The sequence below is a fragment of the Gymnogyps californianus genome, chromosome 3 (genome assembly GCF_018139145.2).
Source record: "Gymnogyps californianus isolate 813 chromosome 3, ASM1813914v2, whole genome shotgun sequence".
Taxonomy (NCBI): Eukaryota; Metazoa; Chordata; class Aves; order Accipitriformes; family Cathartidae; genus Gymnogyps; species Gymnogyps californianus.
In genome coordinates, this window is record NC_059473.1 from 4,640,935 (window position 1) to 4,654,545 (window position 13,611).

Consider the following 13,611-nt stretch of genomic DNA (forward strand, 5'->3'; position numbering starts at 1 on the left):
AAGGGTCTGAACAGGTTTCTTTTAATTCAATATTCCAATGTATAGTATAGGTACACTGGAATAGCACAAGCCATGGTATGTTCATCAGATAGACAGCACTTGTAAGATACAACTTCACCAGAACAAGGCAGATCAGCTGATCTTCTGTAATTGCTATCTCTATATATCTCCCTGTTTCCCCGCAAACACCACCAAGCTCTCTCTCTGAATCTCATTCTCTTCACTTAATATACACTTACTATAATGCACTGTAGTGGGTTGACCCTGGCTGGATGCCAGGTGCCCACCAAAGCCGATCTATCACTCCCCCTCCTCAACTGGACAGGCGAGAGAAAATAAAACAAAAGCCCCGTGGGTCGAGATAACGACAGGGAGATCACTCACCAATTACTGTCATGGGCAAAACAGACTCGACTTGGGGAAAAATTAGTTTAATTTATTACTAGTCAAATCAGAGCAGGATAATGAGAAATAAAACCAAGTCTTAAAACACCTTCCCCCTACCCCTCCCTTCTTCCTGGGTGTCCAGCTGAAACCAGGACACTGGGCTTAACTTTACTCCTGATTTTCTCTACCTCCTCCCCCCGCAAAGTGGTGCAGGGGGATGGGGAATGGGGGGTTCAGTCAGTTCATCACATGTTGTCTCTGCCACTCCGTCCTCCTCAGGGGGAGGACTCCTCATGCTCTTCCCCTGCTCCAGCGTGGGGTCCCTCCCATGGGAGACAGTCCTCCATGAACTTCTCCAACGTGAGTCCGTCCCACGGGCTACAGTTCTTCACTAACTGCTCCAGGGTGCGTCCTTCAGGAACAGACTGCTCCAGCGTGGGTCCCCCGCGGGGTCACAAGTCCTGCCAGCAAACCTGCTCCAGCATGGGCTCCTCCCTCCATGGGTCCGCAGGTCCTGCCAGAAGCCTGCTCCAGCACGGGCTTCCCACAGGGTCACAGCCCCCTTCGGGCATCCACCTGCTCCGGCGTGGGGTCCTCCACGGGCTGCAGGTGGATATCTGCTCCACCGTGGACCTCCATGGGCTGCAGGGGGACAGCCTGCCTCACTACGGTCTTCACCACGGGCCGCAGGGGAATCTCTGCTCCGGCGCCTGGAGCACCTCCTCCCCCTCCTTCTTCACTGACCTTGGTGTCTGCGGAGTTGTTCCTCTCACATCTTCTCACTCCTCTTGCTGCAACTGCTACTCCCCTGTAACTTCTTTTCCCTTTCTTAAATATGTTATCACACAGGCGCTACCACTGTTGCTGATGGGCTCGGCCTTGGCCAGCGGCGGGTCCGTCCTGCAACCCGCTGGCATTAACTTTAACGGACATAGGGGAACCTTCTAGCAGCTCCTCACAGAAGCCACCCCTGTAGCCCCCCCGCTACCAAAACCTTGCCATGCAAACCCAATACATGCACTAAGACAGTCTGGAGCAAAACAGCAGAAGCTGACTCTGAAAAGCTGTATGAAATTTAAGAATTGTCATCTTTCAAAAGTGATGCCATGCTAAAGTTTTCAGTGTGCTAGGTCATGATTGCTCTGGGTTAAAACGCCCCCTTTAGAATGGCCACAGACTTCTACCGAAGCCAACAATCATCTTTTTTAAGAGCATCTTATGACTTTTACCTTCCCGAAGAGAACATGCCACAGCAACTGCTTCCAAGGAGAACAGTTCCACGTGAAATTATTTTAAATGCGGTCAAATCTCAATTATCAGCTGATAATTTACCCAGAACACTGGAGCTGGTTCTACCCAGAAGAATTATAATCTAAATAAACTCTTAGATATACCATCTCAAAGACAAAACACAACCGTGCTGCTTCATTAACCAGTTCAGAGCCAGCAGCAGCACTGCAACTTTCAGACAAAGCAAAGCCTAAGTTATTATGCCATGTAAACTCACACTGTTCCCACACAGTTAGCCACAGTTCAAAGTTCACAAATACTCAATCCATGCAGTACTATCTAGCAGTAGAAATTTGATCTGGACTACGTGGGAACGTGAAATACACAATTCAGGCTGGTTTATGCCAATGGCAGAAGAACAAGCAGTATCATATCCAACACGGAGTGGCACGGATACAGAGAAGTATAAGACTACCATCAAACATTTAAGGAGCAGAATGAGCTTACATCAGTTAAATACTGTGTAATGCAGATATGGCTTTTTTGATCAAACACTAGTACGAAAAGGTGTAAGATCAGCTTATGAATTATCTGGCCGTGAATGGAATAAAATGGGCCAAACCGCATATCGCTCTGGCTTTGCTCGCCCAAGAAAACCCACCAGGAGTCTCAGCATTGTCCTTTTCAACCCCCCAGCTTCTGAAAGGGCTCACTGACCCCAGCACCACACAGCAGAAACGCACAAACCCTGCTCAAGACCGGTGCGATGTCCAGGCTGTTGCATTTCCCTGGAAGCCTGAGTGAAGGGAGCAGCAGCCTGGCGGTAGAGCATGGGTGAGCCTGGGTCCAGCAGGGTTTATCAGCTCTGGTTCAATGTTAGTCATGTCAGACGGAAGACATCTATGAAAAGATCTAGGGTATCTTTGCACTGTACCTCCTAATGCTTCTGTCATCTTGGGATTTTCACTAGCAAAGATACTGCAGCCCTCCCTCTCCAGGGAAAGGCAAGTTACATATTACTAAGGAAAAAACCTATAAAGCAATTTCAAAGCATTTGTGCCACTTGCTGGAGTTTTTTAAAAAAAAAAAAAAGGTAGCACTCTTACTTCAGAGTCCTATTTTAACTCAGTATTGTAAATTGTCTTTGACTCCAAGACAAGACATTATAATTCTGGGAAGACTGTGTTTTCATCTTTAATATAAAGTTGTTATAGTTCCTCTTTTAATAAAAAAATTCAGCTCAATTTAAGTAGTATTTCCATACAATCAAGTCTGCTTGACATCACCAAAACATATACAAGATGTGGAGAGTCAGGCTGTCAATCATAATATTTTGACAACGGCCACTACAAGTTTCTTAAGGAATCAATTCAGGATTGGACAAGCACTACATAAAACCAGAATTTCCTGGCTTATCACTAACTACCTCAAGGAAAATTTCAAAGCTAGGGCTGACACTGTCAATGCCGAAACTACTGCTCTGATAAAGGATTGCTTACCTTCAGTTCAAAATAGAGTACTTGCATTCTTTCCTTTTAATAACATATTAACTTCAAAAATAATATATCACTACTTGAATGACTCTGGTTTTGAATGATTTTTCTTTAAATACTCCAGCTCTGAACTTTTTTAAAATACCACTTTGAGCTGAAAACATAAAACTCAAAGTTCATCAAACAATTTTATAAGTAGAACAACTATTTAATTGCATGAACAAGGTTCCAAAAGCTAAACAGGTCTTCTATTAGTCTTAATTAAAAGTAGCAAGGAATGCAAAAATTAAAATACGTACTCCAGGAAGCGTTCTATTTTCAAGAGAGAACCTTGCAAATTAGTTCAGCTGTACTACTTGGCACACTATGACTCAGTTACAGAAAACAACAACAGCTTTTCCCCCACAACTAGAAAGAAAAGGCCCACGACTGAGCCACCACAGCCAGTAAGAAGCAACAGATTACCAGCAGATTTATAACAAAAGCACCTAATGACTGTACTCCAGGTTTTAGGGACAAAATCCGTGAGAGGCAAATATGATTAATTTATTTCTTACAAAGTATATTTGAGCCTGCTTAAACAAGGAGATAAGAGATAAATGGGCAATGGGTCACTATACTAAATGGAGCTTCAGGCAGTTCGTTGAAAGCCCAAGAAGTGCTTGCTGAGCATTTGAACTCCAAGGCATTATTTGTTTTCATCAGCACAGATGCAAGCAGCCCTCATTCAAAACAGAGAATAAAACATTGAGAATATTCAGAAAGGATAAGCAAGCAGCAAAGTTGCATTCTCTCTCAACTTTCAAACCTATGCTCAAATTTTGCACTCACTTTTGCTAGATAATCTGTACTACTTAATTCACTGAAACACATGGTGTATTCAGTAATTCATTGGCTAAAGCATAATTATATAATTTTTTTTCTGAAAGCTAGTAGACTGAAAGAAATAGGAGATGGCTGAAGGCAATGTCTATGGTCTATACAAGTATCTCCAAGACCACAGTTAAGTTTCATTACAAGCATCCCCCCCAATCAGAAAACGCATTTACAGATGTCATTTTGATATAAATGAGTATTTTGCAAGTCACATATCAGCAAGTGCACACGGGTCAGTATCTGTAACTATGGCTAAACACAATGTACAAAGCCAGGTCACTTGGGAAAGATTCAACCTGGCACTGTTGTTAAGACTTAGTGAGTTTCCAAGACAGTGATGAAAATTGATCTCAAATCTGATCAACTTGATCAGACTGCATCTACTTTAAATATTACATCAGCAGATAAAGCATCGAGACTTATGACTTGAAATACTTTGTAGCACAAGTTTTATTTCAAAGATTAAGGAAAAAAATAGCTCAGAAAAAAAAAAAAACCTAGTTCAACCATAAGTAAACTAGCAATAGTGTATTCTTAAATGTGAAAGAAGTCAGAGATTGGCCAATGCAGTGAAGAATTTGCTGCATTGACCATCCTTAAACCAAGCTAAAGAACTTACTTTTATCAAGCTTTTGAGCTCACACTCCACAATGCTATCCTACACTAGTTCCAAGAAGGAAAAATAAAGTTGTTCATACTCTTGTATCAACTGATGACTGCTAGCCTAGAATGTAATTCCACCATACACCTCCTGTCTGAAACACCAGGTAACTGAAAAGGGTGGCATAAGCTGTACTATGTAAACTTACAGACAGACCATTTCCCAAATTCCCCAGTAAATTTTGATATTCTGGCCCTTCTACAGCTTTTCTGGAGTCGTCCTCCCTTGCAAACATGCCATTGTCTACTTCCAGCACTGTTCAAGCTGCTACAAGCAGAAAGAGTGTAGAAGTGAAAGCACTGTTAGTTTTGTTGATGCCCAGAATGAAAGCGGATCACTAGATTTGCAAAACGCAGAGACTACTGGCAGATGACTCTAAAAAACACTAGTTTTTCAGTTCACACCCCCCCACGTACACTTAAAAAATAATTTCACTAGTGGTAAAAACATAGGGCTTTGTATTTTAACTTAAATTATGAAGAATTTAATAGTTACGTGTCACAGATTAATAAACAGGCAATTGACCACTTCCTGAAAATGAATTAAGCTCTCATTAAAAGTTATCAAATCCCCCCAAAACGAGTCAAGAAGCACAACAGAGAGATAAAGACAATGAGTGTTGCACAACACAGCATAAAGCACACACACTAATACCATGCAATTTGTACACTTCTTGTACCCATGATTTCTTACAGAGGAACATATAAGAGGCTAAGAGACTACCTTCTCAAGAAAAATCCACTTGCAGCTTAAAAAGTGGGACTTCTACTCTTGTAAGTGTAGAGAAATACTTCACGTTTTGAGGGCACTAGTTTTACACAAAATAAGAAATTAAAAGTGATGCACTTCTATAGCTGGAAGAAGCAAGGAAGAAAAAAAAACCACCCAATTTTTTCAAGGCTTGCAGAAAGCTCCAGTGCTTCAGTTATTCTTCATGAACCTGCCAAAAAGCAACTACAAGAAATCATCCCTGCCTGCTCATTAGCACAGCAGGTATGGAAGTAGCACATTCTCAGCTATTAAGGAATCCATACAGTACTTAAGAGCAGTGTGTATAGTAAGCCTTTTGGCTAACATATTTAAGACCACAGTGCCCTGCTTTGCTTTAGTTTTCATCCTCAACTTTTCCCTGTTTCTGTATACAAATACATAGATAAAAACTCTCAAGTGGAATCAATTAATACAATGGTGCAATCAATAGGAGACTTCCTCAATCTAGCGCGAAAAGAGGCAAAAAAAGCTTTGCCACTCGCTTCCTAGATGGGAACCGATGATCTGCATGGATGCTGACCTAGAAATCGTGCCCCAATTGTCATGTGTTTTTCAAGTCTTATTTACAGACTTTCTACAAATTACCTAAATAAAGGTCAACACCCAAAGGCGCTTTTTCCACAGGATTTTCTGACAAGTTTCGACTTCTTCAACCAGTTGTTCCAGCACTAAATCTCCCAGAGGAGTTCTATACATATGCATATAGCTGTAATGCATTTGCATCAGGTTACCTGAAGAAGTTCACCTTTCACCATACATGCCAGATCTGGAAAATTCCAAAAGTAAAACTTTGTAAAATTACAAATAAGCTGGGTATTTTTACCAAGTGTTAAGAAAACCACAGAGATCCTCACAGTTGTATGTCCATGTTCAGCATTCAGATTGCAAATCAATTCCCATACAAGGAAAGGAAGAAAGTGAAAAGAATGGCTTTTCACCTCTTCACAGATTAGATTCTAGAAACTGCTAGTTTGCTACACAAAATGAAAAAAATAAATTACCCCAACATATGCTTAAACAACAGAAATTAAATGGCCACAACTACGTTTAATTGCAGCATGCTATTAGTATAAGCAGCATTGAGTAATCATCACAACCACTTGCTCCTGAAGATGGTAAGACTATTTTTCACACTGTCCCAGCATCCCGACAACTATAAATGCATAGCTTAGCCTGCAAAAATCCTTACTTCTTAGCTACCTGAGCTGGTAAAACTAACAGATGAGCTGCATTAAAAAAAATGAATTAAAAATTTTTTTTAAAAAGTACATCATAAAAGCCATTCTATACAGAGAAACTTTCTCTCCCTCACTAAGAAACTCTCTTCTGTACAGTGGGAGACTTAACAGGACTTGTTGGAAGCACCAAGACACCAATGTAGCACTGCCATCATCCACAGGCAACTTCTGACTGTGATATTTCTCATCTTTTCTGAATCAGACCTGAACAGTCAGGAAGAGAATACTGGAAAGGGGGGGGGGGGTGGAATCTATTATGGAAGCCTGTTAAAGGAAACAGTAATATGAAGACACACAACTACACATACAGCAACACTGAAGAATTAAGCAGGGTGGAGGACAGAGGGAAGAGCAGAAAGAGCATATGGGTAAGCAGAACGGAAAGTGAGAAATGGAAAAAATCATGAGCGCAGAAAAATAACAACTTTGAAAGCTAACAGAAGAGTTGCAAGAAAGATGAGATACAGGATAGAGTAAGAATATTATCAAGTATTTAGATGAAACTAAATACTCAAAGAAGAAAATACAAGAAATAAAAGGAACCAAGAAGTAAACACTGCTTTCCCCTTCCAATCTCTAAAATGCCAAATAGCAGACTGCTCATCACTTGTCAACAGAACTTGATTCCAGGAAGCAAGATCTGCTTTTCTGACTCAATGTTACTTGAACACAGGAAGACAGAAGCAAACTGCAGTGACACAGAGAAATCAAAGTAGCAAGGAATTAAAAGCCACAGAGTGAAAAGTTGGTATTAACAATGAAGAAATATCTTTTACTGTTTAACATGGAAGAAGAATAAGCAAAAAGGAAGTCTACAAATTAAAAGAAAGGGCAAGTCTCATAATCCCCTGAAGCCATGCAAGTCCCTCCATGGAAGACAAAATTGTTGGTCCTCCAAAAGCCAAGGCATCGCCTCCAAGGCAGGCAGAGGGAAACAGGGCCAGCGTCTGCTCTCCAAGGTACTGCCCCTTCAACTGCAGCTCGAAATTTCTAGCCCAAGCATCCTCTTACCGACAGTGCCCCATTACGTTCTGCATCACCTGAGCATCTAAGGACAGTTGTAACAGCTAGTCTCTCCCAAGAACTGACACTGACAACATCCAGGATAGCCTAAAACACATCACCTTGGACATGTCTCAGGAATTGCTTGGGACTTCCGTAACTTGAAAACTACCCTTACAGAGGAAAAGCCATAGAGCACCAAAAGGTATATTAAAAAAAAAAAAATGTAACAGGAAGTTTTCCTACACAGGAAATGAGAAGACTTCAAGTTCTACACTAGTCAAATATATTTAAATAAATAAATAAAGGGATCTTTTTCTTTCTTTCTTGATTTTCCTTGAAGTTATTCACATAACTAAGCAGGAATAGAACTGTAGAGTCTGTGTAGGCCCCTTACTGGGAAGGCTGAGAGCATCTGCAGCATAAAATTCAAGAATCTCTACTACAAATAAAGGAATGAATTTCCTTAATATTACATGTGGTAAGAAATATAAGGATGTTGGCTTCCATGGCTCTCTTAAGCTTTAAGGGTATTGTTACAAGTACTTATCCAACATATACAAAGAGAAAGATCTCAGTAAATACACGTCAACAGTCCGTAACTCACAACAAAACTCAGCAGAATGGGATTTACGTAACTAATGTTCAGCATCAGTGATCAAGTGGCTTGAGCAATGAGAAAGAATCAGTCTTCAGCAGCCTGAACAAGAAGAGTTTCAGGACAAAATAATTTTTGATCACATCAAATAACATGAACCAAAATCATTGTACAGAACAAAAGCCGAAATATCTTTCTAAAAATAGAAGCCTTTTAAAGTCACAGAGTTTTTCCTTCAACTGCTTTACAATTACAAACAACAAGTTACAAGAACTTTATCTTAGTGTCACCTTCCCTTTTGCTTTAGAAAGTTCACAATTAGAAAGGGTACAAGTTCCTCCTTCCATTTTTTTTTCTCTGATTACTCTGATTCATTTGGAGTAGCACTTCACCACAGTCCAAGCTAATTGCAATTTGGCAATACTGCTATAAACGAAAAGTTATTTTCATTTTCCTTTAAGTCTGGCTGCTTACCCCCTTAAAAAGGGTCAAAGACAAACGTAAACATGAAACAATTACTGAATTTAAGTTTTATAAACAATTGAGCTTCTTTTCTTCAACAGGAGACAGTAAAGATTTAGGTTAGTGTAGTAAAGTTGGGCAGTTACCCCAATAACTCCTCCACAGAGTCTCTGCAGAGGTTCTGAACATGGAAATATCATGCAAGTAGAAAGAAAACATGAATCTTTAAAAAAAAGGCCAACACCCCCCCAACCATGCAACAGAGACAACTGTTTTACAGTTTTGCACAAGAGGAATCAGTCAGATGAAACACTAGATCTGCACAAAACACTAGGGGTAGTCAAATAATCAATACTGAAGCTTACAGGCAACCACTGAACAAGCGACAGCAGCTCTTGTAGACCAAGTGATGTTAATTATGCAGTATTTGTAATAATCTTCTTATAACATATACTCAATATCTAAAATAATACATGAAAATTCACAGCATAAAATATTCATCCTCTCCAGATCCTAAAGAGCAAACTGAATGCTGCAATGTTTCGGAATACTGCAATCTCTTACCTATCTCAAGGTAAATATAGCCTCACTCAACCTCTAAGTCTACTCTTTGTATTTCCTAAATGCCAGAGTTACGTGACAAGAAGTCAAGTCAAGCATCTTCAGCATCCAAATTCAGGGCTATCCTAAAGCTATACAAACAGTAAGACACTCCAGTATCTCAAGTGTTTCATGGACCTGATCATATTGGTAGCAGTTCTGCAGGCCAGCTGACAGTGATAACGGACAGAAAATGACAATATTAGTCTACATCCATCTCCTGGGCTTGAGTAAACTGTGTGGGTTTTGTTTTGTTTGGGTTTTTTTTTATGTTTTACTAAAGGTTTAAGAGAAAACATAACGAGAAAAATGGCCTGCAAGCTTGTGTAATAGAATAATACCTAGAAGCCTCTATTCATCAACGTGAACTGATTTTATAAGGTTTCAGAGCTGCTAGGAAAAAAAATTGGACTAAAGAGACAATCATCGAAGAAAGAGAAGCAGAATGCTGGGAAGAAAACAAACTTAGTTCCCAGAAACCAAGAGCTTGGAATAACCTAGGCCTATCAAAGTTACCTAAAACGGCGACTGCCACTGTATAATAAAACCTATTTTTCCATGTTGTAATTTTTTTTTTCCTTACTTTTATAAAAACCAAACCAAACAACAAGAACAAAACAAACCTAAACCAAAATCATCGGCGGAGTTTTAAGTCAACATACATCAACACCAATTGCAGTCCCAAAGGGAAGCCTCTTAGGCAACCAAGCCCAGTCAGGCTCTCTGGGACATGCCACAGCCAGGACTACAAGCTCAGCTGACTCAGGACCAGTCTGAGAACCAGATTCCACTTTAAGCTAAGAAGAGGCACTCCCAGGCACACAACGACAATCTCACACTTAACAAACACTTATCACGGAGCATCACGCACGCTATACTTTCAAGCGAAGCCTGTGTAATTGTCCAGTGATAGCATGGTTCTATAGGTAGCTCAAACTATCACCATGGCTTCAGGTGTGACACAGCGACCTGCAAAACTGCGGTGTAAAAGACCTGAGGCAGAAAAATCCATGTTTAATGTTACATTTCTGTATTTTCTGCCTTACTTTAGGGTTAAGACTATCTGCATAGCTGTGCCGTGCCTAGCAAAACAGAACGATTCTGATCAGGGCCTCTGGACAGCACAGTAATGTAAATATTACTAAGGAACAAATGAAACTCAAGATAATCCCTCCTACACTGACAAGAACTGGCATCCAAAGAAACCAAAGAATGTACAGCGTGTCGATATCAGGGTTCATTTTGGGATACAGAATGCTGTAAATTAACATAAAAGCATATAATGTCCTCCACGCATTTTTCCTGTAAAAAGTGTGTACATTTAAGTGAGCCCCTATAATTAATGCCATGAGAATCTCTTCTTAAGTCTTTTGTAAATAAGTACCCTTATCTTCAAAAGTAAACAATTGTGTCTTCCTTTTTTTTTTTTCCTTTCTATTTAAGGCTACTAAAATTGTTTATGTTGTGGAAGATTAATTCAGAAGTCAGACCAGACTTTTTAAAGACTTTACTCCTATTAAACCCCTGCCTAGGAAAACATAAGCGATGCTAACATACCTAGAGCACTCAGTGAGAAATTAGACTGTTTACTCTCACTGAACAACAGATTGTCTTGCAATGTAAAAACTGCTTTAAAGCCTGGGCATTTCATAGAGGAATTTGTGTTTTCCTGAGTTCCTGGATCAATTCATAACTTGAAACTACTACTACTCAGGAAATAACTTCAAGATCAGGGAATTTACTGGATTTCATACTTAGATCAAATGCTGAAAATAAAGATGCTGCAAGCGGGGGGGGGGGGGGGGGGGGGGGGGGGGGAAGAACCCAAACAAACAACATTGCCTGCTTCTTATGCTTAAGCATAGCAATGAAGCTTTGTGTTAAATACATATACACATACATACAGACCTTTGGTCAAAAAGTAAGTTTTTGAAACTACAGGTTTGAAGTTCCACAAGATCTCAGATGGCCCTTATGAGTGCTACAGAAGCAGGCCCGTTGACTACCTGTGACAAAATCAGGCCTAAGGACCTGGAGTCTTGTAATGAGCTCTAGCAAGACATAACCCTGGGCCTACACAAAGGTCACTGCTAGACAAAAGCTCCAGCTCTGCACGTTGTTATGGGGTGTGGATTAACATTGTAGCAGTTTACAGTGGGACTAATATGCTTATAATAAAAATACACCTGGCTGTTTGCAGAATTGTTAAATTCCATCCTTCTGTCATCCATAAATTGGTAACTTCTAAAGAAAACCAGAGCTTCTCACGTGTTCTTTTCAAAACAATACATTAAGAGTTGTTAGTCAACTCACTTTCTAAATGACCGGTCATACAATTGATACCAAATAATTATTTTGTAAACATTTGGGTAAACGAAGACAAAGGACAGTATGTGTTCCGTGTAAAAATGTTTAGTTTAGCAAGAAATTTCTAAAACAAACTAGATTATATTTCCTGGACCTCTTTCAAAACACTGTTTCAGTAGTTTCAGTGAAGAGGCGATCCCAAATGCTCAGCGGGCAGAAAAGGAAACTGCTGGCAGTCTCTGGCTCACACATTTTGGGCATGACCTCATTCTTTACTACCACTTTTCATTTTTGCTGCAGTGTTTTAAAAACCAAGGCTTGACATTATTTCTGTACGTTACCTTCAGTTATTACTTAAGAACTACAAAGAACACAACTTGAAGTTATAAAAGAAAGTATACCTCCCTTACAACTCATTCTCATACAGTGAGAAGGTAGGTGGCACACACAATGCACCATCATATATGCCTTCGTATCCAAACACACACACAAAATAGTTACGTTTATTTAAAGTGTGCTTGTTTCTCCGAATGGAAGGCCAAACCTAATGTTATCTGACCAGCATTTTTGGAAGTTAACTATATAGCAATAGTAGTGCATAATCTCCCTAATAAATTTGACTTAAAAAGCCAAATTTCCTTTGCATAAATAGCAGGTTTATGTCTTAAATTATACAGAACCATTAAATTATCCACACCCTGGTTACGTTAGGGTATATGTGTGTATATATATAAAATATATATACATAGGCATATATTAAAAAAAAAATTGTTAAAGTAATTTAAGATATTGCTTTATCTGTAAGGGAGTATCTAGGTGCCTAAATCCCAATTACCTTAAAATGGTCCTAAAAATAAATTCATACGGGAATTTCAGAGATTTCTTGAAATATCAAGTTTAACGTTACAACTTTTTTCTATTTGATCATACTAATCCTGATCAAGTTTAAACAATGATTATTTATCAATCCATCAAAACCAAGCCAAGTTATGTCTTCCAACAAACAGTTGTCATCAGTATACCATTGATAGTTTAGTCTTATTTTGAACCTACTGTTTAAATAAGCATTCAGTCTATACTACCGACATACTCCCCACCATTCTCCAGTTGAGAAAGATATGCATGCTAAATTAAGTAAACATCACAACAATTGTTCAAAACAAGATATTGGAATTACAAGCTTAGCCAAACTTGGCAAACAATTTTAACAACCCAACAGTTCTCCGATGTTAACCTTTTAATCTGATTTATTCCAGCCTCTGGACTCTCTTGAAAGTTAGTTTTACACATACATTTTTACTTTTCAAATAAAACGCTGGCCATCACTGAATATCATATTTCCCCAGCAAGAAAGAGGCCAACATTCAACTACCATAGTATCTACTCATATATCTTAGGAAAGAACAAACACCACATGCAATTGGGCCTCACAAGAGTTAAGAAAAAGAAAACTCTACCCAAATCCTTTTCTAGGAAGCATTCTGTGCTTCACTTTATCAGAACACAACTCGCCTCTAAGCAGACTGCAGTGTGCAACAAGGAAAAATGTTCATGTTTAAGATTTGAGATAGCTAAACTTCCCGCTAATCACAAACTTCAACTGGTAAGTTTGTTAAATTCCTCAGCATCTCTACAAATCATGTTTTTTAGTCTTTGTTCATGAAGCAGTACACAGAGACAAGCCTCTGAGAAGCTGGGAAGGTACCTTGCCTGCCACGGAGAACTGAGAGCAGGTTCCAAGGGATACACGAGGCCTACTGCATAGGGGTAAAGGGGATTTCGTGTCCAAAATGAAGGCCGATTTCAGCGGTACCGGGGGGAATACCTGCCGTATTAACCCTCCGACCCTCCCGGCTGTTTAGGTAACACCTGTAAAGAGGAAACTTCGGAAGGAAGCAAGAGACCACTCCCGAAGCGAAACACCCGGGAGCTCCTTCCCCCCCCCGCCAGCCCGGCCCTCGCAAAGCCGAGCCAGGCTCCTTTAGG

General features: G+C 39.9%; 1 protein-coding gene across 1 annotated transcript in view; it reads right to left on the bottom strand.

Annotated features, from left to right (window-relative positions):
• USP34 (ubiquitin specific peptidase 34) overlaps positions 1–13,611 on the bottom strand; it is a 141,254-nt gene that overhangs the window by 126,887 nt on the left and 756 nt on the right. The gene's annotated exons all lie outside the window — the stretch shown is intronic.